This window comes from Panthera pardus, unplaced genomic scaffold (assembly GCF_024362965.1).
Source record: "Panthera pardus isolate Hobbes unplaced genomic scaffold, ASM2436296v1 HiC_scaffold_8, whole genome shotgun sequence".
Taxonomy (NCBI): Eukaryota; Metazoa; Chordata; class Mammalia; order Carnivora; family Felidae; genus Panthera; species Panthera pardus.
In genome coordinates, this window is record NW_026527013.1 from 22,487,393 (window position 1) to 22,513,171 (window position 25,779).

At 45.0% G+C, this 25,779-nt stretch overlaps 1 long non-coding RNA gene across 1 annotated transcript in view; it reads left to right on the forward strand.

Annotated features, from left to right (window-relative positions):
• LOC109279126 (uncharacterized) overlaps window positions 1–17,838 on the forward strand; it is a 65,947-nt gene extending 48,109 nt beyond the window's left edge. The window contains exon 2 of the long non-coding RNA XR_002086028.2: window positions 16,964–17,838. This is a non-coding gene — a long non-coding RNA (uncharacterized LOC109279126). The remainder of the gene's footprint in view (window positions 1–16,963) is intronic.
• Window positions 17,839–25,779: the final 7,941 nt, after the last annotated feature.

Here is a 25,779-nt window from a genome sequence, read left to right on the forward strand (position 1 = left end):
AGCTGCAGGTCTGAGTGTGCTGATCCGACCCTCAGCTGCTCTCCAGCCTCAACCCTCCCCAAGCTTCACCACTGCTGCTCTGCAGCTGCCCACGCTTTTCAGCTCCTTGAGCTTCTCATATTCTCCTTCTTCCTCCAGGCCCAGGTGTGTGCTATTCCTTCCTCCTGGAAAACTGTTTTTTAGCCTTGCATCCATTAGAATGCCTCTACCTGCTTCTATTGCAGGTTACAGCTCAGAAATTCATCTCTCTGGGGAGTGGTCCTGGAGGTGCTGGATGTTCCATAACATCCTTTGCTTTGTCCGACTATAGTGTTGTATTAACTAGGAAAATGCCAGCTGCAGAGACAAACCTCCAAATCTCAGTGGCTTCATGCAATAGAATTTTCTCTCTCCCGCATCTAGCCATCCAGGGCAGGTGTTCCTGGCTGTTAGGCAGTTCTCTCCCGGGTGATTCAAGACCCCAAGCTCTTTCCATCTTATGGCTCTGCCATCTTCCGGAGGCTCTGAGTCCTCAGCGTCCAGCCAGGGCAGAAGGAGAAAGGGGGGCTCGAGAGCACATCTTCCCCTTAATGCCTTGATGCGAAGGCTCCCCGAGTCCCGTCCGCCCCATTCCGTTGGCATGAACATGGTGCTGCCTGGTTCCTGGGGGCAGCTGCTGTTCAGTGATGGTTGTAATACAGAGGGAGGGGCATGGCTTTTGGTGGGCACACAAGCTCCTGAGGCACTGGTTTTATGGCCCACGGCTCCACTAGACTCTGAGCTCAGCGAGGGGAAAGAAGGTGATAGGCTTGCCCGCCGTTATGCCCTTGGCCGGCACCGTGCCTGCCACTTGGGTGCAGGGAGTGTCTGAGGGGTAGGAACAGTGAGACAGTGCTCGGCTGGAGGAGGGACTGGGTCACGTCAACAAGCGTCCTCTCGATGCTTCTCCCCCACACTGTGCGAGGGCCGGGGGCTCGAGGAGAGCCAGCAAGCAGTCAGGGCTCCCTCGCTGCCGCTGCCAGGCCAGCCCCTCTGAAGGCACCACTTCCTTTCACAGAAAGGCGCTCATTGTGAGCAGAGAGGTTCCTAATCACAGGTGCCGGTAAAGGCACGAGCCTCCGCTCGGATGATGAAGCTTTCTGATTAAAGACTTGTTATTGCTACTTTATGGGGCAGAGAGAAAATGTGCTGCCGTTCATACTGGCGCTGCAGCTCCGCGGCACATCTGGCACCTGCCTCCGAGTCCAAGGAGAGGGGTGGTGAATGCATTTCTGTCCTCTTTCTAAGCCATCCATGTCTTTAGAGTGTCTCTTCAGTAGTCATTTTTTGTGTGTATGTTGGTGTGAGTGCATGATGGTAAGACGGCAATCACCCATCAGATTGTCTGGATAGAAAAGAAGGAATGAATAGACATGATGTCTAATTGATTTGTGAAATTGGGGAAATAGAATTCACTATCTCAAGCAGTGTGGTTCTACTTCTGAAAATCCTCAGGTGGGAGACTAATGCCTTGGCTCGTGAAGCTGGGGCCTTCTGCTTTACGATTCATGGCCCCAAAAAGTGACCTGAGGTAACGACCAGTGGAAACTCTGGATGCCCCATCCCCACAGTCCCATATGGGGAGGAAGTCTGGTCCTGCTCTCCCTGAGGCTCCCTTCTTCTAGTAAGTCTGGGAATCCCAGGGCTGACTCAGTTCAGGGGGATCAGTGTTCATTGCCTTTGGTGTCACTGCATTCAACTGAAAGTCCAGGGGTCCCGATGATAGAGTCCAGGACCTGTTACCCAATTGGCATATTGAATACTTCAAGCAGGAGAGCCACTCTGAGCTCTTCCCCTTTGCCCTTCATCCTGGAACCTTCATGTGAGAGGGGTACCCGGGGAAAAGGAATGTCCTTGTCTCCGAAGGCCAAGGGATGCCAAGACGAATCCGAACAAACCCCCGGTTTACTGCACTTTATACTCCTTAAGCTATCATATTCCTTCACAACTGTCCACTTTTCATAAACCTGACATAAAAGTACAGTCTCACTGATGCTTAGGGGTTTCATTTCCTTGTGAAGGCGTTTGTGTCATGTAAAACTTACACCAGATACATTTGTGTGCTTTTCTCCTGCTAACCTGCCTTTGCCAGTTTACTTTTCAGACCCAGCAGGGGGCCCTCAGAGGGTCAAGGGAAACCTCTTCCCCCTGCACCAGGCAGCTCCTATCCATTGCAGGGGGTCTGGGGGAGCGGGAGGGGGGTGGTCGAGCCGCATGGTGCTGTGTCTGGTCTTGCCAGTTTTCTCAGGGTTTGGGAAAGGAGGAAGCCTCTCCTCTCCTGGCCGGTGGTCCACTCAGCAGTGGGCGCTGCAGGCCAAGGAGCCGGGAGTGAGGTTCCAACTCTCCAGGGAGACTCATGAGGGAGCATAAGGCAAGCCCACAGCTGCAAACACCGCCTCCCTCCAGGGGGATATGGATGACATTCCTCAGGCACTCCTGGCTGCCCAAGAACAAAGGAAAACACAGAAAACAAATGGTTAACCTGCTAGAGTCCCCATCAGTTTACAAGATACCTGGGTAATATTATAAGAAAAAGGCAGTCTTATCAATAGCCTCATCTCCGGGAACTCCCTACTATCTTCATGATCATGCTTTGCTAGAGGGAAAAAAGACCCTAGCTGGACAATAACTAAGCCTCCAGTAATCTGTAAATCGTCTTTAGCATATGGAAATCCTTTTAAGAAACTTCCTCTTGACTTTACCTCCTCCAACTCCACAGTATATAACCAGACACCCTTCACAGCCTCAGTGTAGCTCTTTCTGCCCACCGCCCGAAACCCCATCAAGGCCATCCTGTTCGGTACAGTGAGGTCTCTGTCTCCAGGAGGGTCAGGGCAGTGCAGAACAGCCTTGCTTGAGGCCCACTCTGCTCAAGCCCCCTGGACCTGGTTCTGTGGACCCTGAGGTCAAGCTGATGGTAATCTCCCTGTCCCTGCCTGGCCCTCAGGCCAGTGCTTACTATGTGCTAACTGCTAAATGCAGGCATTGTTTTAAGTCTTTTATATGGATTAGTTCACTTAATCACACATAGGCTATAAAGCAGGCCTAATGTCATCTTCATTTTATGTAGGAGGAAATTAAGGCACAGAGAAAGTAATCGCCCCAAATTATGCAGTGTCTGGTTCCAACCTGTAGCACACACCCTGGTTTCTTAGATACTCTGTGGTGCTTCATTTACAACAAAAGTTGATTCTTAGAACACGAATGGACTCCAAAGCCACTGGACCTGCTGCTGTTGATGAGGGAGCATGGGGCATGTTGATGACAACATACAGGCTAAGAGCACCCCCTCCCCCCGCCCCCCCCCCCCCAGCCGCCTAGGTGGGACTTGTGTGATATTCCTTGGACACTCCCAGCTACCTGAAAACAGGAAGGGACAAAAAAACATATGAGGGTCTCCACCAGTCTACCAGAAAAAGGGAATCCCATCAGGTCCAGGAACTCCCTAAAGTCTTAATGTTAATGCTTTGGTAGAGGGAAAAACACCCTTAGTTTGACAATAGCTAGGCCTCCAGTAAGTCTTTAGCATGGGAAAGTCTCTTTGGAAACTGCCTCTTGACTTTATCTCCCCGGAGTCCATGAAAGTCACCACCATCCCCCACTTACGGTGCAGCTCTTCCTGCCCATGGGCCCTGTCCCAGTGCTTTAATAAAATCACCTTTTTGCACCAAAGACGTCTTCAAGAATTCTTTCTTGGCCGTTGGCTCTGGACCCCAAGAACCCCCCATCACCGCAAAACTTCATCACTATCATTATGAAAAATGTAAACGATGAAGAAGTTGAAAAAATAAGGAGTAAATCCCCCCAACCCCTACTTAATCATCCCTCACCAGACGTGACCACTGACAACAGCTTGCTATGTATCTTTCCAAACCTTTTCCCCAGCCTTTGACAAACACTCCCATAGGTTTCTACAAAACTGGAATCATTTCTCAAAACAAAGAGTGGAAACTGGTAGTGTGTTTTGCAGACAAGTTTTTTGCAAGTAAATTCAATCTACCGCACCTCTCTGTGTTTGTAATTTCACTTTAGTGGAAGTAGCAATCCTGCTGTGGACTGGATGTTTGTGTACTGCCCCCAAGTCTATATATTGAAACCCTAATCCCCAAGGTGATGGTGTTAGGAGGTGGGGCCTTTGGGAGGTGATTAGGTCACGAAGGCGGGTCCTCATGAATGAGATTAGTGCCTTTATGAAAGAGACCCCAGAGAGATTCCTCACCCCTTCCACTATGTGAAGACACAGTGAGATGAACCAGGAAGCAGAATCTCACCAGACACTAGTTGGCTGGCATCTTGATCTTGGGACTTCCAAACTTTCCTGAACTATGGGAGTAAAAGTGTACTGTTTAACCCACCCAGCCTGTGGTATTTTTGTTACAGAAGCCTGAAGGACCTGAAACAATCTCCCTCCATCTCTACAGCCTCTTAAGACCCTGTGTGTTTCCTTTGTTATATTGGATTGGCTGGTGTTTGGCTTTGAAATGAATGTACCAACAAATTGATTCCATCCGACACCCTGGGGATGGCTCATTAGCATATGAAAAGCCCTAATCTGAATCAACCCCTTAGGCCTGGTTAATAAGTGTAGGAAGATTAGAAGTAATGTTTGGTGAAATTAATGGTGGTTAGGGTCTGCCGCTTGGGCTACACAATTGGGGGAGTTCAGTGCAAAACAAAAATACAGGGCCCCTTGTTCAAAAAACAGGAAAAAGTGCCATTAAAGATACTGAGACATAATGCTTTTTCTTTCTTCCAGGGTTTCTTTCTTGACCTGTAATGTAGTTTTAAACATTTCTTATTTAGCTCCATATTCCCTCAACAACAGGGCAAAAGGGATACATGTGGAGGAGTGCAGACCCACATAGGCACCAAGGTGGGGGTGAGGGGTCTTCCTTTGGGATCCTGTTTGTTCACAGGGCCCACTGATTTCCAGTTTCCTGCCAATCTCTGTCTCAGGGCACTGTGCCCAGCTGGGAGCCAGGCATGTGCTCTTTCCGTGGGCCCACTGCCTGGCTCACCCTGGGTAGGTGGCACCCAAGAGTATTGCAACTTCTGGCCAGCCAGGACATTGCTAATTATCTGATTGAGCTGGACGCGGAGCTTGTGTCTGTGGCGCTGCCAACTTGGGATTTGGACGGTCATGCCATGTTTCAACCAGAAACACTGCAGGCCACCTAAGCCGACCCCAACAATCTCCACACTCATGTCCTGGTCCCCAGTGGGGGCAAAGTGTGGCAACAGTCATGGAGTGGGACAAGGCCTGGAGGAGGAGGCCGTGTCAGGAGGAGGACAGAGAACCTGTCCTTGGGAGGCAGCAGGAGGCCAGACAGTGGTTCGAGCCTCTGCATCTGCTGCATTGTCCCAGTACAGTTCGCTTACAAAACACAAATTCAAAGATAAAAGTATTGGGAATTCAATAGGTGACTGTAGACCGTTAAGCCCAAGTGTGAGCTCTCCTCTGTGCCTGCCCTGTTGGCTTGCCTGTGAAGCTGGCCCTAAGGGCACACAATGGCTCAGGAGTGAGGGCCAGATTCCTGGCAGGATAAGATGTGGGAAGTGGGAGGCCCAACCCCGGCAGCAGCACAGGGCTTCTGGGGTCCTATTGCAAAGCCTGTAGATCTTTTCCTAAGTGTACTGGGTGTCTGTCTCTTCCGGCAAGGTGCTAGCCCCCATACCAGAGCAGAGAGGGGGCCCTCCTTGCCTGCCAACAGGCTGAGGACTTTTCCTGCTCCGTAATAAAATGTCTGCTCATGCGCAGAATTTGGTCTAGATTTGCTCTCACAGCAAGTTGGTAGCAGTGGGGTATACAGCACACCGACCTGCTTTAAGCACCCAGAGTTGCTGATATTCCCAAAAGGAACAGAGGCCAGTTTGCTGCATCGTTCTAGTCCTTCTCCCAATTGATGGTTACTTTATGTACTTTCTCGCTTACTTAGGTGTTGTCAGTCTGTCCTTTGTATTGTAACTGTCCTGAAGGCAGTGGCTTTGGTTCTTCCTCATTGTCTGCTTGGGGTTCAGCAAAATGTCTGGCCCTGACTATGTCTCTGTACAGTGTTGAGGATCCTCTAGTGTGAAGCCAGGTAGTCACATGCTCCATTTGTCATGGAAAGAAAGGAGGGGAAGCAGGTTTCACAGATGTCCTTAAGGACCATCCAACCTGCCAGTTGTCTGTTTGGTTATGTCTGTGAGTTCACAGCTAGTGTTGTCTTTAAGTTGTACTAAACTTTTAATATTCCAGGCAGAGATCAAAAGAACTGCTGCTTCACTGTATAGAATTCTACTCCTTTCATTCTTTTTTCGGACTTGAATTTGTCTGAGATGGAACAACAAGGCTGACAAAGTTCTCTGTGCAGTGATGGGGTACAGTGGCAGAATCCGAGATACAATGTCAAATAGACATCATATTGTGTCCTTTCCATTAAAAACAGCAACAACAACGTATTGGGTACATGGTTAGCTTTTTTGAATTCAGAACCCTTCCATAAAGTAGGAATAATGACATTCTTTTTGTGGGGAGATTAAATAAGGTCATGTACATTAAGCTATCGGTCCAGGTCCTGGCACAGAATAGGCAATCTGTATGCAGAGCAGCTAATACCATCTTTGGCTCAAGAAAAACTGTAATGTGGCATTTGACTTGTATTTTCCATTAGTTACTCTCTTGCTCGCATTACTGATATTAACACCACAGATGTAGAGCAGGACAATAAGCTATAATGTTAGCAGCCTAAAACGAGATGTTTTTCTCCCTTATCCTACAAGTCTGGATTAGGTGGACTGAGTACTCTGCTCCACATCACCATCATCCTTACTCTGAGACCCAGGCTGGTAGAACTTGGCTGGTTGCTATGGCAGAGGGAGCTCTGGAGGGTCTCAAATCAGCACCCAGTGCCGATGACATGCCTCATTTCTGCTCACAGCTCATTAGCCAAAACTGGTCGTGTGTTTCTACTCAATTGCAGGAGACCAAGAAGTATAATCTCACCATGTGCTCAGAAGGGGGAGAACCAGAATATTCAGTGAGCAGTGTTAAGACAAGTGTGTAATAAAAACCACTGTTTATCAAGTGCTTCTGCCGAGGATTGAATGTTTGTGTCCCACCCCCAACACCCGATTCATGTGTAGAAACCTAATCTAATAATGGTATTAAGAGGTGGGGACTTTGGGGAGGCAATTAAATCCTTAGTTATTAGGGTAGAGCCCTCATGAATGGGATTAGTGCGCTTATCAAAGAGACTCCAGAGAGCTCTCTTAGCCCTTCTGCCATGCGAGGTCACAGTGAGAAGATGGCCATCTAAGGAGCACGAAGCAGGTTCTCATTAGACATTGGATCTGCTGGTACCTTTATCTTGAACTTACCAGGCCCCAGGACTGTGAGGAATAAAAATGTTTGTCCCTTAAGCCAACCAGTTGGTGTTCTGTTACAGCAGCCAGAACTAAGACAGCCTCCTCTGTGCCAGGCACTGTACTATGTACTTTACACATACACAACCACAGATTCCCCAAGAGCCCCTGGGTTTATTGCCTGTTAGAGGAGAGTTTTTCTTTTGCTTCATTTCTTTTTTTTTTTAATTAAAAATTTTTTTCCCTAATATGTATTTACTTTTGGGAGAGAGACAGAGCACGAGCAGGGGAGAGACACAGAGAGAGGGAGACACAAAATCTGAAGCAGGCTCCAGGCTCTGCGCTGTCAGGGCAGAGCCTGATGTGGGGCTCGAACTCACACCGTGGGATCATGACTTGAGCTGAAGCCAGACACACAACCAACTGAGTCCCCCAGGTACCCCGCTTCATTTCTCGTGCTCTGTATCAATCCGGGGTACCTGAGGGAGCAAAGCTCCCTTTGCCCAGCGGTCTCCGCTGACGTAGGGTGGAGCTTCCTTGCTGTGTCTGGCTCAGGGAGCTTACATCTCAAGGGTAACTTGTCTCCAGTAATGTCCTTTCCCTGTGAGATGTTCCACCGAGAGCTAAAATACTAGAAGGCTGGAAACTGAGACCATTTGCTTCCTGCTCACTGGAACTTAAGACCCTAGAAGGGTTACCCTCTGCCCTTGAGAGCAGCTTTTTGGATTTTAATTCTCACTTGTGCTTTCGGAACACTTCATGGTTGACAGAGCTTTCTCGCTAGCATCCAGGAGTTGAGAGAAGGAGGCAATATCAGGAGTGGCACAAGCTTTGTTCAGGCGACTGAATAAGTCAGCCAGGCCCTAAGAGGCAGGCACTAGTGACTGGATGGTGTTCCGCCCCTCCCTCCTTGCACACGTAACACCTGAAGGCCTCTTCTGGTGGGGTATTTTAAATGCAGCTAAGGGGGCGCCTGGGTGGCGCAGTCGGTTAAGCGTCCGACTTCAGCCAGGTCACGATCTCGCGGTCTGTGAGTTCGAGCCCCGTGTCAGGCTCTGGGCTGATGGCTCGGAGCCTGGAGCCTGTTTCCGATTCTGTGTCTCCCTCTCTCTCTGCCCCTCCCCCGTTCATGCTCTGTCTCTCTCTGTCCCAAAAATAAATAAAAAATGTTGAAAAAATAAAATAAAATAAATGCAGCTAAGGAAGCTTCCAAGGGAAAATTCCTCCTCTTAAGGTTTACTGTGTTCCCTCATCTATGGTCATTCTGGCTCCTTAGGATGTAATACAATTGTGATCTGCTTTGCAGAAAAAAGATTATTCTATTTAAGTGTCAAATTTACAAAAGAATTAAATTAGGAATTGATTTTAAGAAGACTCACCACAAGCTTTCTTTAAACAGAAAGGTACCTTGGAGGCATTTCAAATGATTTAATTTGCACACAACCCTTCAGGAAGATCTAAGGTGTAGAGAGGAAGGTAGACAAGTGTGATTTGTGTGGGCATAAATGCGTGTGCTGCTTCTAAACCCTGTACATATTTCTGTGATTCCATCTATCGTACTCTGTACGTCGTGAGCATTTGTTTTCGTGTCTGTTATTACCATTATAATGTGAGTCTGTTGCTGGCAGGGAGCACACCTTAATCATCTGTATATCTCCAATACCCCGTAGGGTGGTTGACAGTGGGATTCATGTCTTATTTTCTTTCTATCCTTGGCACCTGGCTTAGGGACTAGCATTTGGGGGCATTGAGAAAATATTTGTTGAATTGAAATAGCTAACTATAGGTTTCCTTCTTTGGAAATAGTGCAGATTGTTTGCACTTATCAAAATCCTCTTGTTAGTATGGCCCATTACAACTATTACTGTATTTAATGTTCCCAGCCATTGGCCACCTGTAGGAACTCTGGCTTCCCACTGATGAGTTCATTTTTTGAATGCCTCTCATATGCCAGGCACCGAGCTAGTAGCTGGAGATACAGTGAGCAAGTCAGATGGGGGTTTCTGAACTTGTGGTGCTCATGGTCAAGGCCAGGCAGAGGAAAAAGAAGTGACAACAGTGTGGTGAGTACCTCTAGGGTGGAACATAGGACAAAAGAGCAGAAGTGGTGTCTAAGCTAAGATTTGAAGGGCAAGGAGGCATGAGTCAGACGATACAGATGGGAAAGAGGTTCTAGGCACAAGGAACCAAAATGAGGTAGAGCCAGAGCCTAGAGAGAAAGGCACAGAGAGGGGAGAGGCAGCAACGGAGGTTGGCCAGGACGGGTTGGGAGAAGCCATGTTCCCTGGGTGGTAGAGTTTGGAATGGATACTGAGGAGGGGAGGGGAAGGATGAAAGGTGGCTCTGAGCACAGCATGGAGGATGATTTGGGGAGACCAACACCTAGATCAGTTTGGACTTTTAATGTCCAAGGGAGTATTTTCTTGTGGAAAGAAATGAAGACCAACCAAATGAGAAGGAGCAAAGGCTATTTATTCAGAGTTTGCTATACAAGGGAGTCAGACACTGTCACTTGCTTTTGGGCAGAGACTCAATGGCAGGCAGAGTGGGAAAAAGGGGGAGGCTTTAGATGTGTCCTGAGCAGCCATAATTGGCATGGGGAGCTGTAGGCAGACCAACCAGAATTAAGGCATTCTATGTGTTTAGTTAGGGGTACATATTTGGTTTATTCCAGTTGGTCCCATGTTGGAAGCAGGGACAACAATTAGGAAAGCTGTCAGTGATTCATCAAGTCCTGACCATTTTGGGTTGACTGTTATAAAAATTATTTGGCTTCTTGGATTATTACTAGAGATAGCAGTCGGACCTCCTAAAAGTCTCGCAGGCTGGTCTCTTGGACTGGTTATTTCAAAGAAGGGGTTCATTTTGTGGGCAGCTTGCTGCAGGTTGTGGGTCACCATTCTATTTTTGTGAAAACATGTATTTTTATAGAGTCTGAACATCATCCGTATATAGAGTGTCTTGTTATCTTCAGGGAGAACTATTTACAGTTGCAGGTACTTAAATTAGAGCTGCAAACAAGAGCAATCACTTTCTTTAATGTGTATTAAATTCCCCTAAACATTTATCCCTAATTATACCATTAGCCAATTAAATGGTCTTAAACACATTATAGCACATGTATAGATTTGTTTAATATATCTGACTTCTTTCAAGCTCTGCAAATGCCTGGTTGGGAAGATTGATAACCCTCACAGGCAACAGGCTTCTTAAACATTGAAGCATTTCTTGCAAATATAATAAATCAAAATTCTTAAGTATCACAAACCTTATTATTTTAAATATTCTAAAAACTTATACCAACCTGGTCAAATTTGAGTACATCTTTTGGAAGTTTTTTTTAAAGTCCCACATCTGCAATAAATCACATAGGTTCACCAATATGCTCTATCAACCGTTGCTGGTTTTAAAAAAAACAAAGGTACACAGATTGTCCTGAGAATTACAGATCTTAGTCCTCTTAGTTAACAGTATTAAATTATAAGTTTAAGGTACTTCTTTCGAAACCACCTCAGTTTGTAAAGTCACTTACCCAAGTTAGTTAAGAGGAGCAACTTTACTACCCACCGTAGGCAGGCTGGGGGTGCTAGGTCAAACAAATTAGGATCAAAATGTTGTTGCTTCTCAATCACCGGAACCTGGCGCTACCTACCGTCTACCATGGCACTGGGGAACACACTGGGCCCTTTCTTATAGTCAGTTTCTGACTTCCCTTGGTGGAGGCCTTCCATGACCGTACCTTGCACTGGGATTTATTGCAACCCACTGCATTCCATTTCCTTTGGGAGGCTTTCACCATTGTTCGTTATTCCCCTTCGTTTCCTTTAACTCATTACCTGTATAGTGGCTACTTGGTCACCATGTGACTGGATTAAATTATACTCTCAACCGTCCCATTGGATCTGAATTCCTTGTATGTTTTCTCAGCAGCCTCTCCGGGGAGTCAGGTTAGGAGGCTGTCCTGGTCAGAGGTAGGTGGGTGACCTGGATGTGAGGATGGAGGCAATCTCAGAAGTACTTAGGCTGAGAAAAAGTAAGATTTAATGACAGATTAGATATTGGGGAAGAGGGTATTGAGGGGAAGGGAAGGAACCAGAGATGCTACACAGATTTCTGGTTTGAGCAACTTGGTAGAAATATGTTTTACATAAAAATCTCTGACCACTTCTTAAAAATTAACTCCTTATGTTAAGACTTATATAATTACCTAAACATGTGGTGATTTGTAAACAGGCAGAAGCTAGAGGCAGTGAGATGGGCAGAGACACCCACACTGGAAGTCAGGAAACCAGATTCTTTTCCCAGCGTGGCCACTGGCTTTCTGGTTGCCTGCTGGACAGATCCTGTCTCCTCCCCAGGCCTCCCTTCTCTTGAATAAACACATACAAGTCTGAGTCCTATTAGCTTCAAAACACATACATTTGCCAAATGAAAGAGTTGGATTAGGCAAAGTTTCATAAGCTTCTTTGATAATTTGATGAACACCGAGGACCCTCTCCCTAGGAAAATGCATGAAGCGTTCACGCACCCTTTCATGGAGTTTACACCTTCTTCTTATGCTCAACACTCATGGATTAAATGGTCTCCAAAGCTCTTTTTCATGCTCTTAAATTCTCTGATTTTATGATTCTGCGAACAAAGGCATGCCTCTTCAGCATTTTAAATCACCTTATCTCTTCCAAAGAAACAAGGATAAAGATGGTGCTGCCTTTCTTAGCTGCTGTGTTCTTTCTTTCCCCCTTTGAATTACCCGATCATCTATTTAGAGTGGAGTCCCTGGGGCAAAGGCTGTCTCTGTCTTTGTATTTGTTCCAGCAGATAGAATGCAGTTGGATGCTCAACAATGCCTAATTATAATAATATGGTTTGTGGTATAATGTCATCTTTAAGCCTTGATAAATTTAGCACAGATTCTTAATATCTTAAAAACCTGTACAAAATAGATTGACAACACGTAAGGGAATTTATAAGCCAACTTGTGTTTCCATGTTACAATGTAGGGTTAATGAAATATCCCCAGGAGTTTATCTCTAAGAACCCATGTCTCACAGAGTATCAGAATATCAGAATTTTCTGAATATCAGAATTTCAGAATATCAGAATATTCTGATATATGAATATGAGAATATATATATACACACACACACAGAGAATATATATTCATGAATTATATATTGAATATATTTTCATGAATTATTTGAAGTTATCAAGATTGATCATTAGACTTACTATTCTTTAAGACTCTTTGATAGTCAAGGTTAGCTTTCTATATACTACCTGGAACCCTAATGGAAAGATTTGGCTTCGATAGTGATATTTTCTTTCTTTTCTTTTTTTTTTTATTTTTAAAAATGTTTATTTTTGAGAGAGAGAGAGAGAGAGAGAGAGAGAGACAGCGACAGCATGAGTGGGGGAGGGGCAGAGAGAGAGAGGGAGACACAGAATCTGAAGCAGGCTCCAGGCTCTGAGCTGTCAGCACAGAGCTCAATGTGGGGCTTGAACTCAGAAGCGGTGAGATCATGTCCTGAGCTGAAGTTGGATGCTTAACTGAATGAGCCACCTCGGTGCCCCAGATAATGATATTTTCTAATTGGCTGAGGATTTACCCCTTGAAATACTAAATCTTTTCTTTTCCTCTAGCCATTTTACAGAGATATCTTTGTGAAATGTGCTATATACTTAAGTGCCTTCTTAAACATATTATCTGGAACATAGCCCCCCAGTAGCATTGATTATTATATCATGTGACAGTCTTTAATAATCTGTTGGTTTAGGTAATCTTATTACCTGTTGAAATATATGCAGAATTGTTTGCCCTGGACTACATATTTTTAGTTATTTTTTTTAATGTATATTTGTTTATTTTTGAGAGAGAGTGTGTGAGCAGGGAAGGGGCAGAGAGAGGAAGAGAGAGAAAATCCCAAGCAGGCTCTGCACTGTTAGCACAGAGCCTGAGGCTGGATCTCAGGAACTGTGAGATCACGACCTGAGCCAAAACCGAGGGTCAGACGCTTAACCTACTGACCACCTGGGCACTGCTAGATTTTTAGTTTTGTTAGTTACACGGGCACTACTTCAGAGAGACAAGTTCTGTAAGGTTTGTTAAGAAAAGTGCTGGTCCCCAGCCTGCCTTGCCCGCATCAGCCCTCTGGCACAGGGAAGCACTTTTAAATGTTTTAGCCGACTTAAAAATTTCCTTCCATATCTGTAAATAACATGGTTGTGTGCTACTTGTTTATTTTTCTCTTTTCAGCTCTATTGATTTTCCACTATGGAAGATGAGGACTTAACTCTTGCTTTTTCTCCCATCCCTACCACACATGCTCACTTTCCATCCTCCAAAGATAATTCATCATAATTTCAGCTAAATCAACATTCAGTGTTTACATTATTTTGACTCTATATGCTATTCACAGCTCAACCATGGAGAAAACAATAATTACTTTTCCTTTCCTGCACAATTTTGTTTTCTTTCAAGTCAATAATTGTCTTTTTTAAAAATTTGCTTCAGTTTTCTGTGTATTTATTTCTGATTCAACCCATTGTCTAAATTAGTGCTTCTCAAACTGTGTTGAAGGACTAGCTTTTTTTTCCCCCACTTTCTAATCTGTTACAGATAGATACTTTTATGATATTAAAAAAAAGTACATTTCTGGGACAGTTTGTGTATAGTACCAGTCCATCAACAGTACTTTAACACTGAAAGATCTCCTATTATTATATATATAAACACATTGAGCATTCTGTCAGTTTTGTCTTTTTTTTAATGTTTGTTTTTTTATTTTGAGAGCGAGAGAGTGCACAAGCATTCTGTCAGTTTTGTCTTTTTTTTTTTTTTAAGTTTGTTTTTTTTATTTTGAGAAAGAGAGCACAAGCAGGGGAGGGGCAGAGAGAGGGGGAGAGAGAAAATCCCAAGCAGGCTCCGCACTGTTAGTGCAGAGCCTGACACAGGGCTCAACCCCACGAAACATGAGATCATGACCTGAGTAGAAATCAAGAGTTGGATGCTCAACCGACTGAGCCACCCAGGTGCCCCAGTTCTGTCTTCTTGAAGAAGCCTCTTCAGAGCCTTCGGACCTGCCCATCTGGACTGATTGACTGCCTTCTGTTTACCAGGTATTCAGCTGTTCCAAGGGTCCGAGTTCTCCCCCTTAAGCTTCAGGTTTCCCTTTGCCTCTCTTTTATTCTGGTTCCCATGCCTTCCTCATACTTGATTTACTCCTTCGTTTTTATGGAGCATATCCTCCAATAGCTTCCTGGAAAAGGGTGTATGAAAAATAAAATTTTCTGAGAGTTCAAATGTCAAAAACTGGGGAAGTTTTCATTTTACTCTCCAGACCACTTATTTGGCTGAGTATGGAATTCTCGGTTGGATCTCATTTTTCCTCAGCTTTCTTGTCTTCCAGCTCTCAGTGTTGTTGTAGAGAGGCCTAAAACCATGCTGCTTGCAGAACCCTTTTAGACGCCCTGTTTTGATTTGTGGAAGCTTGGAAGATGCTTCACATGACCTGGGTTTACTTGTGTTCATTATGACGGGCACTTGGTGAACTGTTTTAGTTCTAGGAAATGTTCTTGAATGATTCCTTCATTTTCTCTTCCTGGAAATTCTATTATTTGGATGGTGGACCTGCTAGAAAGCTCTGTCATGTGCGGATTCTGCATGTAAACAGACTTCGTTCTCTCCTTTCCCCACTGCTGACTTAGGAATCAGCATTCTCCTGGCTGCTGATGACCTGGCCTCCTCTGGCTTCCCAAATGACGTGTGATTGCCTCCTCTTCCATTCTCCAAATCCCGTAGTAATTTTTTTTTTAATGATAATTTTAGTAGGGTCTCAGATGGAAGCAAAATTAGACAGGTGTGTTCACTTGGCCATCTTTAACCCAGTACCCGATGTCTGCTTTCTAAATACTGGTATCTGTTCTGCATTGTGCTCTGGCTGCCCACTGTGCTTTCCCTTCAGCCCAGGAACGTATTTGTTGAGGATGTAGCTGTTGGCTTTCAAAGGCCTCGGAACCAGCCCCACTCGAATCACTTACCAGCTGTGTGACTTTGGCCAAATCACTTCACCTTCAGAAATTCACTTTCTTCATCTGTCTGATGGGATGAATAATACGATCTACCCCATGTGATTGTAGTGAGAACTGGAGATCTGGACACAGCACCCAGAACAAGGTCGCCACTCCATAAATGGCAGCTGGTATTGCGACTGCCGCTAAGGCTTGACCCTTCTCCCTTCCTCCTCTCTATTACAAATAGTCTGTGAACTAGAAAATTGAACTGCCATTCATGTTAGACTGAAATAAGACTCCCAAGGGGGGCTCTCCTAAGGTATAAGGGAAAATGTGATTTCATGGACTTGGTGGCATCTAGTTTGGCTGCCTAGAGACTCAGATATTGGCTTTAACTATTCTCCCCAGATCAGCCAGGATCCTCTCTCCCAAATGCAAATCTTCTGAGCCTTCATGATGTATGGCAACTCTGTGCAAGGTGGCCGGATGTCTTCCCCCTCCCCAACTTGTGGCTCACAGGTGCTACATCCTTTTCCCCCAAGTTCCACTTGTCAGCCCTGTAGCCCCCACAGCCAATCCTGCCCTTCCTGCAAGAATTAGATCAGCTTTCACCCTTTTCTTGGAGCTTTTCCTGGCCACCCCCCTGTTTGCTGTTTCTCCGACCCCACTTGGGATTAGTGAGTTTTCTGTGCCTCATCATATCCGTCACACCTCCATCACTTTTGTGACTCTCACAAAATTGTAAGTGCCACGTGAATAGACAATGTGACTTTCTTATTATCTCATTCTTGACATCCAACATGGTGCTGGTGCATCTTAAGTGTGTACAATTTTTGAAGTAAAATAATATTTGTTGAGCGAATGAAGGAGTGAAAAGATCTCATATAATAGTTGGGCTTGCATCTACTTAAAAGAATGAAATCCTTGAATCAAGGAACTTAAAAATGTAATTCTCTCTGCAAGGCTTCAGAGTTTAAAACCTCCCCCCAAATAACAGTCTTCACTTGGCATTGCCCTTAAAAGCCCTGAGTCGTGAAATCTTTTGGGTAGTGAACTTGTGATTCAGGTGCTCTGAATGCTCTGATCCTCCTCTTCATGCTCAGTAGCTGCCCGATGCAGCCAGCACGAGAGCAGTCACCCTGTTACAATTGTCCAAAGCAGACACAGGCAGCTTTGTAACCTCCCTAATCGGCCCAGCAGTAATATTTCAGTCACATTTCTGGGTGCTCATTGCCCTTCCTAAAATACAAATGATCTGCATGCTGCTTCTAGCCAAATTAAGACGGGGCAAGCTTTACATGTCTAATGAAGGAACAGCTCAAAAGATTAGGAACAAAGCATTTCGGTCACACCAACATGCACCACAGACATGTGAGGGCAGGGAGTTCTCTGTTCATCCACCAATAGGTTCTGTCAGCCCCGGCTTTTATCCTGGTTGCTCCTGAAGGAATCTGGATTAACATAATGAGGGTGCTTATGAACTGGCTCATTATCATTTTAGAAAACTTCGGGGCCGAATAAAATACCAGACTTTATGTTCAAGCTGTACTACCGACAGACATTTATTTAATGAACTATTTTCCGCTTACAGATGGAGGTTGAAGAAGTACTCACATGTTCTAAATGTCAGCCTACATCTTTAGACTTGGAGGGCGGAAGAAAAGATAAAACATGGCACTCTGAACTTCGTTATGTTATCCCAAACACGGGCATCCAGCTTCTGGTAGCATATCATTATTTCTCTCTTGGCCTCTCTGATGGAGAAGTAGCCAAGACAGGGATTCTGCATATGGAGGCAGCTCCTGAAGCAATTCACCAATCAGAGTGTCTGGTTAGGACTGTAATTTCAGATGTAAATAATAACAAGTAAGTCTCTGGATTTCAGGTGAGAACTGCACTCTTCGAAGATGGCTTCTGTCTGTGGCTGTAGTTAGGAAGTTGGACACTTTTGAATTGCATCAATTTTATATCCTTGGTAAGATTTTCATCTCTCAATATGCGTTCCTGTTTTAGCAGAAGAAAGCGAAGACCCATCCATAGCAGTCTTTTAGGAAGGTCAGAGGAAATCGGCACAGCAAGATGAAAATTGCAAAATTGACATTGAGGAACAAGTGATCGTGTTAAACAGCCTTATCGTTATTAAATGGAATAAAAAGTCATTAAATGCATATGAACCCAAAGCAAAATTGATCAGAAGAGTTAATCACCCTCATCAAGTTACATTTCTGGAAGTGCCCTCTGGGTGTAAGTTATCACTGCTTTTGGACACTAGCTGTTCATGTCTTCAAGGGCAGCGCACTCAGAGCTTGGGAGCAGCCCTGGTCTTCGGTTGGGGCTCAGGAGGAGGGCAGGGAGAAGGATCCTTGGCCATATGGATTCCATTTTTGCTGCGCAAGACGTCAGTGGTTCCACTGACTCCAACCAATTTGGACCCATAGATATATTAAAAAATAATCTGTATTTAAAGGGCATTTATTCTCATCTGCGGAGGTGTGACATGTCTTTGTATTCCAGGTAAATTAGATTTAGTTGTTTAGTGCTTTGAGCCACGTGCAGTCAGGGAGCTTTATTGAATAACGACGTTGATTGATTCACAATCCCTTGGCCGCAGGAAAGGCACAAGAGAGAGCTAATGATGGCCAGCCAAGTGTGTCCATCCCACTCACTGCCGCCCCGGGCAAGAACCAGCGGACTGTGGATCCTACTGTCCTCGAGCCATCCAAAGTCCCCAGATTTGTCCTGATGTTGCTTTGCTTTTGCTCATCACATAAACTGGACCTACAGAGAAGCATTATGTCTTATACGTTTAAAATACAGTCCTCTACTGTTGCAGAAAACTGAGGAAATAGTTACTGTTTATCCATTGCCCATTCTGTCCAGGCATGTCCTAGTCATTTTGTCCAATTGAAACCAAATTTTCACATCCTCAAGATAGATTTTATTATTCCCATTTTACAGATGAGGAAGCTTGTGCTCAAAGAGGTGAAGTGACTTGCCCACAATCTAGTAAGTGGTGCAGCAAGGGTTTAAGCCCAGATCTGTGTGATTTCAAGGACATTCTCTTTCTACACTGAATCAACAAAAGATTGATTCACCACCCGGGTGTGAGTGTGCAGTGTGTCTATATTTATATCTACATAAAATTGGGGCCATACTTTATGTATGGAGAAAGTCTAGACTTCTCAAAAAGTCAAGCATAGAATTAGGATATGACCCAGCAATTCCACTCCTGGGTATAGACCTCAAAGAACTGAAAATAGGAACTCAGATACTTGTATACCAATGTTCATTGTAACATTATTCACAGAGGCCAAAAAGTAGAAACAACCCAAATGGTCACTGATGGATGAATGGATAAACAAAATATGGTTATACATGCAATGTAATACTATCCAGCTTTAAAAAAGGGGTGAAATTCTGGCACATACTACTACCGGATGAAGCTTAAAGACATTATGCTAAGTGCAAGAAGCCAGTCACAAAAGGAAAATACTGTATGATTCCACTTTTATGAGTTATCCAGAACAGACAAATTCATAGAGACAGAAGTAGAATGAGGTTACCAGGAGAGGGAGACTAGGGATTGGGTTCCAATCCCTAGGGATTGGACTACTGGATTGGGTTCCAGTATTTACATTCTGAGTCTTGAAAAAGTTTTAGAAATAGCGGTGGTAGTTATTGTACTTAACATTGTAAATGTACTTAATGACACTGAATTGTTTACTTAAAAATGGTTACAATGGTAAACTTCACGTTGTGTATATGTTTATTACAATTTAAAAAAGGGGGGCGCTTGGGTAGCTCAGTCGGTTGAGCATCCGACTTCAGCTCAGGTCATGATCTTTCAGTCAGTGAGTTCAAGCCCTGCCTCAGGCTGTGTGCTGACGGCTCAGAGCCTGGAGCCTGCTTCAGATTCTGTGCCTCCCTCTCTCTCTGCTCCTCCCCCGCTCATGCTGTATCTCTCTCTGTCTCTCAAAAATGAATAAACGTTAAAAAAATAATAAAAAATAAAAAACCCTGGCATGATGGAAGAGTCAAGCAGGTGTTGGTGTGAATCTCAGAATGGCCTCTTACCTGTGTGAATTGGGCAAGTGACTTGGTGCCTCTGCATCTGTTTTCTCGTTTTTTTAAAGTTTATTTATTTATTTTGAGAGAGGGGGGAGAGAAAGAGAGAGAGAGCACACAAGCTGGGGAGGGGCAGAGAGAGAGGGAGAAAGAGAGTCTCAAGCAAGCTCCACACCCAGCTAGGAGCTTGAGCCCATGTGGGGCTCAGTCTCACCACTGTGAGACCATGACCTGAGCAGAAATCAAGAATCAGCCGCTTAACCAACTCAGCCACCCAGGCGCCCGTTTTCTTATTTTAACAGTAGAGATAATAATGCCTAGTTTAGTAGACAGGTAGAATTATCTAGCCCATGCTTAGCACAAAGTGTGAGATTCGAATGGTGTGGAGGTGCCAGTTGAGGTAGTGAATTACCATCACTGTTAACTCTGGAGTTCCACACCTGAAGCCAAAGCACACGGATGGTGAACATTTCCCAGCACCCACACCGAGGAATGGGTAAATGAGAACTGAGGTTTTGTTCTTGTTTTAGAAGGACTTTTAAAGACAGAATGCCAATAAAGAACCAGGTGTTTGAGAAATGTGGCTGTGTTAAGTTAAATGAGCCTTTTTTGGGACGCCAGATGGGAACATAAAGCTGTTTGAAACCCCAACGGTCTTTCCTGGTTGATTTTCACATGCCTGAGAAATGGCTGACCACAGCACAGAGAGGCTGCCTGCGAGTTCTTGCTGCCAACTCCACTGCCGCTGTTCAGGAAAGGAAGAGATGTTAGAGCAAAAACTCATCACCCTTGAAAAGAGGAGGCTTGTGGCAAAAGCCTCTGAGGAGGCCCTTAATTACGGCCTTGCTGAGGTGCCATGCTAATTACAGGGCTCTGGGACAATGCCCTTCTGTAGAGTCGAGTCCCCCGTGGCCTCTTGCATCAGGAAATTGAGCTCCATAGTGACAGAAGAGAAGATACCTACCAAGATCCACAGAGAGCTTTTAAATACATCTAGTAGACTGTTTAATTTCTGTGTTCCATGAAGTGGATGATCAATCCCCCCCCTTTCTATACGTATGAAATGTGCTTTCAATGCACGTTAACATTTTCTCGAATAAGTTTACGCCAAATTCTTACGGATATTGACTGTAGCTCCTTAATAAAGCACAGCTGTAGACCTGGAAGGTTGTCCTTTGAACATTTGGAAACCACTCTGCAGGCTCCTTCCTTTGCTTGAGACACATATGGCCCCTGGAAAATAATGCGCCTTTGTATTTAACCCTTCAAGTCTTAAAGGAACTGTTTTGTGGAGTTGAGCTTTGATTTATTTAGCGGCTCCCTAATCATCTGCAAGAGTGAATACACCCTCCTAAAAGTCCCCTTAGCTCCCTCCATGTTCCCATGTGCCATGTGGTAGCACTGTCTTCAGGGAGGCTACATATCCCTCTCTGTTTCTTTCTGTTCACTAGAAGTGAATAGGTGTTTAGATGGTACTAAGCATCTCACACAGGTCAGATACATAATACCTACTCGTGATATGAAATTAACTAGATATTCTGCATAAAAACACAGGCTAATCAGTGTAGTACAACTTCCCTTTGATAACTATTGTCACATTTTGGTGTATAACCATCTAGACTTTTTTCAATACATGAAGGTCAATTTTCATCTTTTACAGAAATGAGATTATACTGTACACACAGTGCTTTAAAAACATTTTTTTTAATGTTTATTTATTTTTGAAGGAGAGAAAGAGTATGAGCAGGGGAAGGGCAGAGAAAAGGAGACACAGAATCTGAAGCAGACTCCAGGCTCTGAGTTGTCAGCCCAGAGCCAGACTCGGGGCTCAAGCTCCTGAGCCATGAGATCATGACCTGAGCCGAAACTGGACGCTTAACTGACTGAGCCACCCAGGTGCCCCCACAGTGCTTTTAAACCTGCCTTTATCAAATACCAATATATTATGAACATCCATCCATATAGTATCATCCTAAATGGCTACTTAGGTTTTTTCACGTGGATAGCACGAATTTTATTTAACTAGTTTTCGATTGTTGGATGTGTAGGTTGTTAATCCCCTGTACAAGCTAGAATTCAGCTCAGCTTCATTTACAGAAAACTCCAAATGGTAGAGGCTTAACCAAGGTGGATGTTTATTTCCTCTTAATGTAAAATAGTACAGAGGTGGGCTGGCATGGCAGACATCCAGAGACTCACACTTCTTTCACGTTTTCACCTCTTATCATTTTTCTGGATAGCTTCCATCCTCACGGTCACTCCTTGGCCCAAAATGATTGCAGGAGCTCTGGACATCACCCCCAAGTCCTAGGTAGTGCAGCGGAGAAAGGAAGGAAGGCTCCAAAGGGCTCCTCCCCAGCCTTTAAATAGCCTCCCCAGAAGTCCCACCTAACACTTCCACTTTCTTGTCATTGGGCAGATTCAGCTGCTGGCGAGACTGTGAAGGGGAGTCAAAAGAGTTCCGTGAAAAGACAAAAAAAAGGAAGAAAAGAAAGGGAAGAATGGCTATCCTGTATAACTAGTGGCTTCTGCAACACCAGTTTTTGCCCTTACTATCAATGGTGTCACGTATGCACTCTAGCTAATGTTTTTACACATCCATGAGTAGTTCCTTAGAATTTATGCTGAGGAAATAATTGTGCCAGGGTAAGAGGCATATTAAAAATATTTTCTAATTTTTTGTTGTTGCAAAAGTGATGGATGCTTGTTGAAGAAAAAGAACACTGAAATGGTAGAAACATCACCTGTTTTAATACACGTTGCCATTCTGAAATGTTGTGCCAATCCAATTTAATTAGCTTACAAAGGGATTGATTTCCCTATATTCTTACCGCTTTCCTCTTGCCCTGTTGTCTTATCAACCAATCTAATAAGTAAAAAAAAAGTATTAATCTGTACTTTTTGATTACTCACCAATTGCCTGCTGAGATCCTTTGCCCATTTTCACTTGTGATACTCATTTAAAAAATAACATAAAGGGGTCCCTTATATATTTAATATTTACTTGATGGTTATCATGTGTTCTAATATTTTTTCCAAATTGTCGCTTTTCTTTAACTTCATTTACGGTGTTCTTGCCGTGTAAAAAAATGTAAACTTTATACTCAAATCTGTTTATCTTTTCTTATAAAGTTTTTCCTTTGATGTAGGTGCTAACACTCAAATAAAATGTTTTTTATTTTCTTGGGGAAAATTAAAAAGTTCTGTGTTGGATTTGGAATTAAGGTCTAAGTGCTGAGAGCCAGGTGTGGTAAGATAGGCAGTTGGTGAAGAGGTCATCTTCCTCCGTTTCCTAGCACAGAGCCTTGTATCGATTACTCAGGGGACAAAAACCGAGGGTGTCTCAACAATAAAGCAATATAGATGAGCCTCACATTCTGCAGCGGTTAGATTTCTGAGGCCTGAAATGGAAGGGACATACTTGTTTTATTAGAATGCTATTTTTCCTTTAACCTACATTATGCCTCCTTTTAGGGAACTCTTCCACAAACTAGACACCTAATTATTTATTATTTTAAGTTGAGCCTCCTTGTGCCTGGGAAGGGTATGGGATGGTGGGAAAGACATGAGTCTTGAAGTCAAACAACCTGAGTTGAAATCTCACCAGCATTTATTACTTGTGGACCCTCAGGCAGGTCACCTGACCTGCATGGGCCTCAGGTTAGCAGGAGGACGAGAGGGAATAATTAATGTGAAAGCACCACCATCATTAGCTCATAATGATGGAGACCATCAGCCGAGGTTTCCCTATTCTGCCCAGAAACAAAAACTTAGATGTATTGGTGCTTGATATTCTCTTTGGTACTAAGAATTCCTTTACAATGCAGATAATAACCTCTTACTTTTTCTGCTTAGTGGTTCACATTTTTAAATATTAGGGTAGCCGAAATATAATAGGGCCTCCCTGGCCTTCCTTGCTCTGTGAGGCCCCTTTTGTATGTCCTAGAATACCCTTTCTCCTCTCTCTGCCCCCCAATCAACACCAGTTAATGGCAGATGATGGTGGGGTGGGAGAGATCGGTAACAGGTGTCACCTGAGGCCACAAAGCTAGCAAGTCTTTTGAGCCAGAGATCAGCCCCACATCTGATCCCTCCTTTGGCTTTTAAGAATTCAAGTGGTTCGCATCTCTTAGACCCAGTAGGATCTTGATATCCTGAGGGAGGGGACAGCCAGGAGTTTTTGTTTATGCTCTGAACCTGGGGAAACTGAGGCACAGGGACAGAAAGGACTAGCATAAAATGCGCAGTGCTTGGCGGATCTGGAGGCAGGGCTGCAGCTTCGTGCCCTCTCCCCGCTCCTTGCCCCTTGCTGCTTGCTGATGACCTGACTGCGTGAGCGAGCGGCTCCCGGATTTGCAAGTCAGAGGTCAAGACGTCCATTAGATGCAACCTTGAGAAGAGCCATTTCACATCCAAGGGGAATAATGTGCCTGATGAATAGGAACATTAGTGATTTTCACTTGCTATGCGCTAATTTCTCTTGAGAAAGGTGAGCGGATTTTTTAAAGCCACAAGCTGGCAGATTTCACTCTGTGCTATTTCTGAGGTCTTGGCAGCAGAACTGACTCCTCATCCCGGATCTCTGAGAACTCCAGAGAATCTGGTGCAGGGTGTTCCCGTGAAGTAAGATGTTGATGAGCATCAACAGAATCTGGGTGAGTGGAGTGGCACGAGGACACGTGGTCAGCTGCTCAGGCCCCAGAGTCCACACAAGCTTCCAGCAAATGTGCGACAGCCAAAGGAGTCAGGAAAACCATCTGTTGGGTTCTTACTGCCGAGATGGGCATGGGGGGATGGGGGGTGGAAGTGAGGCCTGCTGGGAGTGGGTGACCCGCCACGAGCCAGCCAGGTTCCCCCAGCTGTGGAGAGTATTGTTCATAAATATCAATTACCAATTTCCCATCTGGGCCTGGCAGGTTCCATGAATTTACAAGCAAAATAGCTTTAATAATTTCGTGTCTGGAATTCACTCCTCTGGAGCTTTTGTTTACTCCCTAGGAAGTTCATATAATGCACATTTGTGTGATAAGTGGGTGGGTTGACCCAAAAATTTATTGGTAAATTTAGAATCGCAAAAAATGACTCTGGCACTAACACAGTTTGCTCTGGCTCTTGCATCTTTTTGGAATGCCCAGGCAGTGTAGTTGTTTCAAGCTGTCCTGACCCTAAGCCCCTCATCTCTAGCCTCTGCTGCCTGGGGGCATAGAGGGTAAAAAGCTCTTGGAAACAGTCCAGAGGTCATATTCGCTCTCTGTGTTTCAGAGAGGGGCCTTCTGAACCCCTCTCCCCTTGCACCCCTGTGCCTCATATCTTAGCGAAAGTGCCAGCCTCCCAGCGATGGTGGCTAACTGAGGAGCAGCAGTCCTGGCCCGTGCTTGCAGTTCTGACAGTTCAAGGGTGTGTCTGATGAATTAGTGCGGCCAGGTTGGCCTGCTCAGAGAGGAAGCCGTACAGCGGTGAAGAGACGGGGGCGGGGGGAGGACAGGAGAATGGCATGTTGTATGTTTCAAGCATGGGTCCTCCTACTGGGCCCCTGGGCCTCATCCGAGTCCTTTGGAGAGGGCTGCAGGCACATGCTCAGCAGCGGTTTTCATTAGGGTAGTGGCTTGTGGCAGTATGAGCCCCTTCAGGGCCCAGGAGACTCAGGAAATCACAGAGTGGGACAGAGGCTGCCAGAGAGAGCTGCTTTGCTGTGGTGAAAACTCCAGTGAACCTGGCTCTGCCTTGGCACCTGCAGGAGTATCACTCTGGGATGGTCTCAATGAGCACTCAGGGCCTGGACACTTTCCCACGGATGGTGGGCAGCGGCAACAACAGGGATGAATCTTTGCGGAGAGTTGACGTCACCTGGGGGCTCAAGTAGAACCCCAAAGGGCTGTTTGTGATTCAGACAAGACACCTTAGGATGTCTCAGAAGTCACTGGGTAAGACTTTGTGTGGGACAAGACCCAGTGAATTTGGGGCCCTTTTTTTTTTTCTTTAAATTTTTTTTAACGTTTTTTTATTCTTATTTTTGAGACAGAGAGAGACAGAGCATGAACGGGGGAGGGTCAGAGAGAGAGGGAGACACAGAATCTGAAGCAGCCTCCAGGCTCTGAGCTGTCAGCACAGAGCCCGACTCGGGGCTCGAACTCACCGACCGTGAGAACATGACCTGAGCCGAAGTCGGCCGCTTAACTGACTGAGCCACCCAGGCGCCCCGGGGCCCTTTTAATATGACTTGCACGGTGCCTGGGGAAGCCCAGGCTATTTTGAAGTCTCTTCCTTCCTCAAGAAGGAGAGCAACCAGTGAGCGTGGGGTGTGATGTCAGTCAATGGTAACAGTCTCTGGCTCTGAATCCC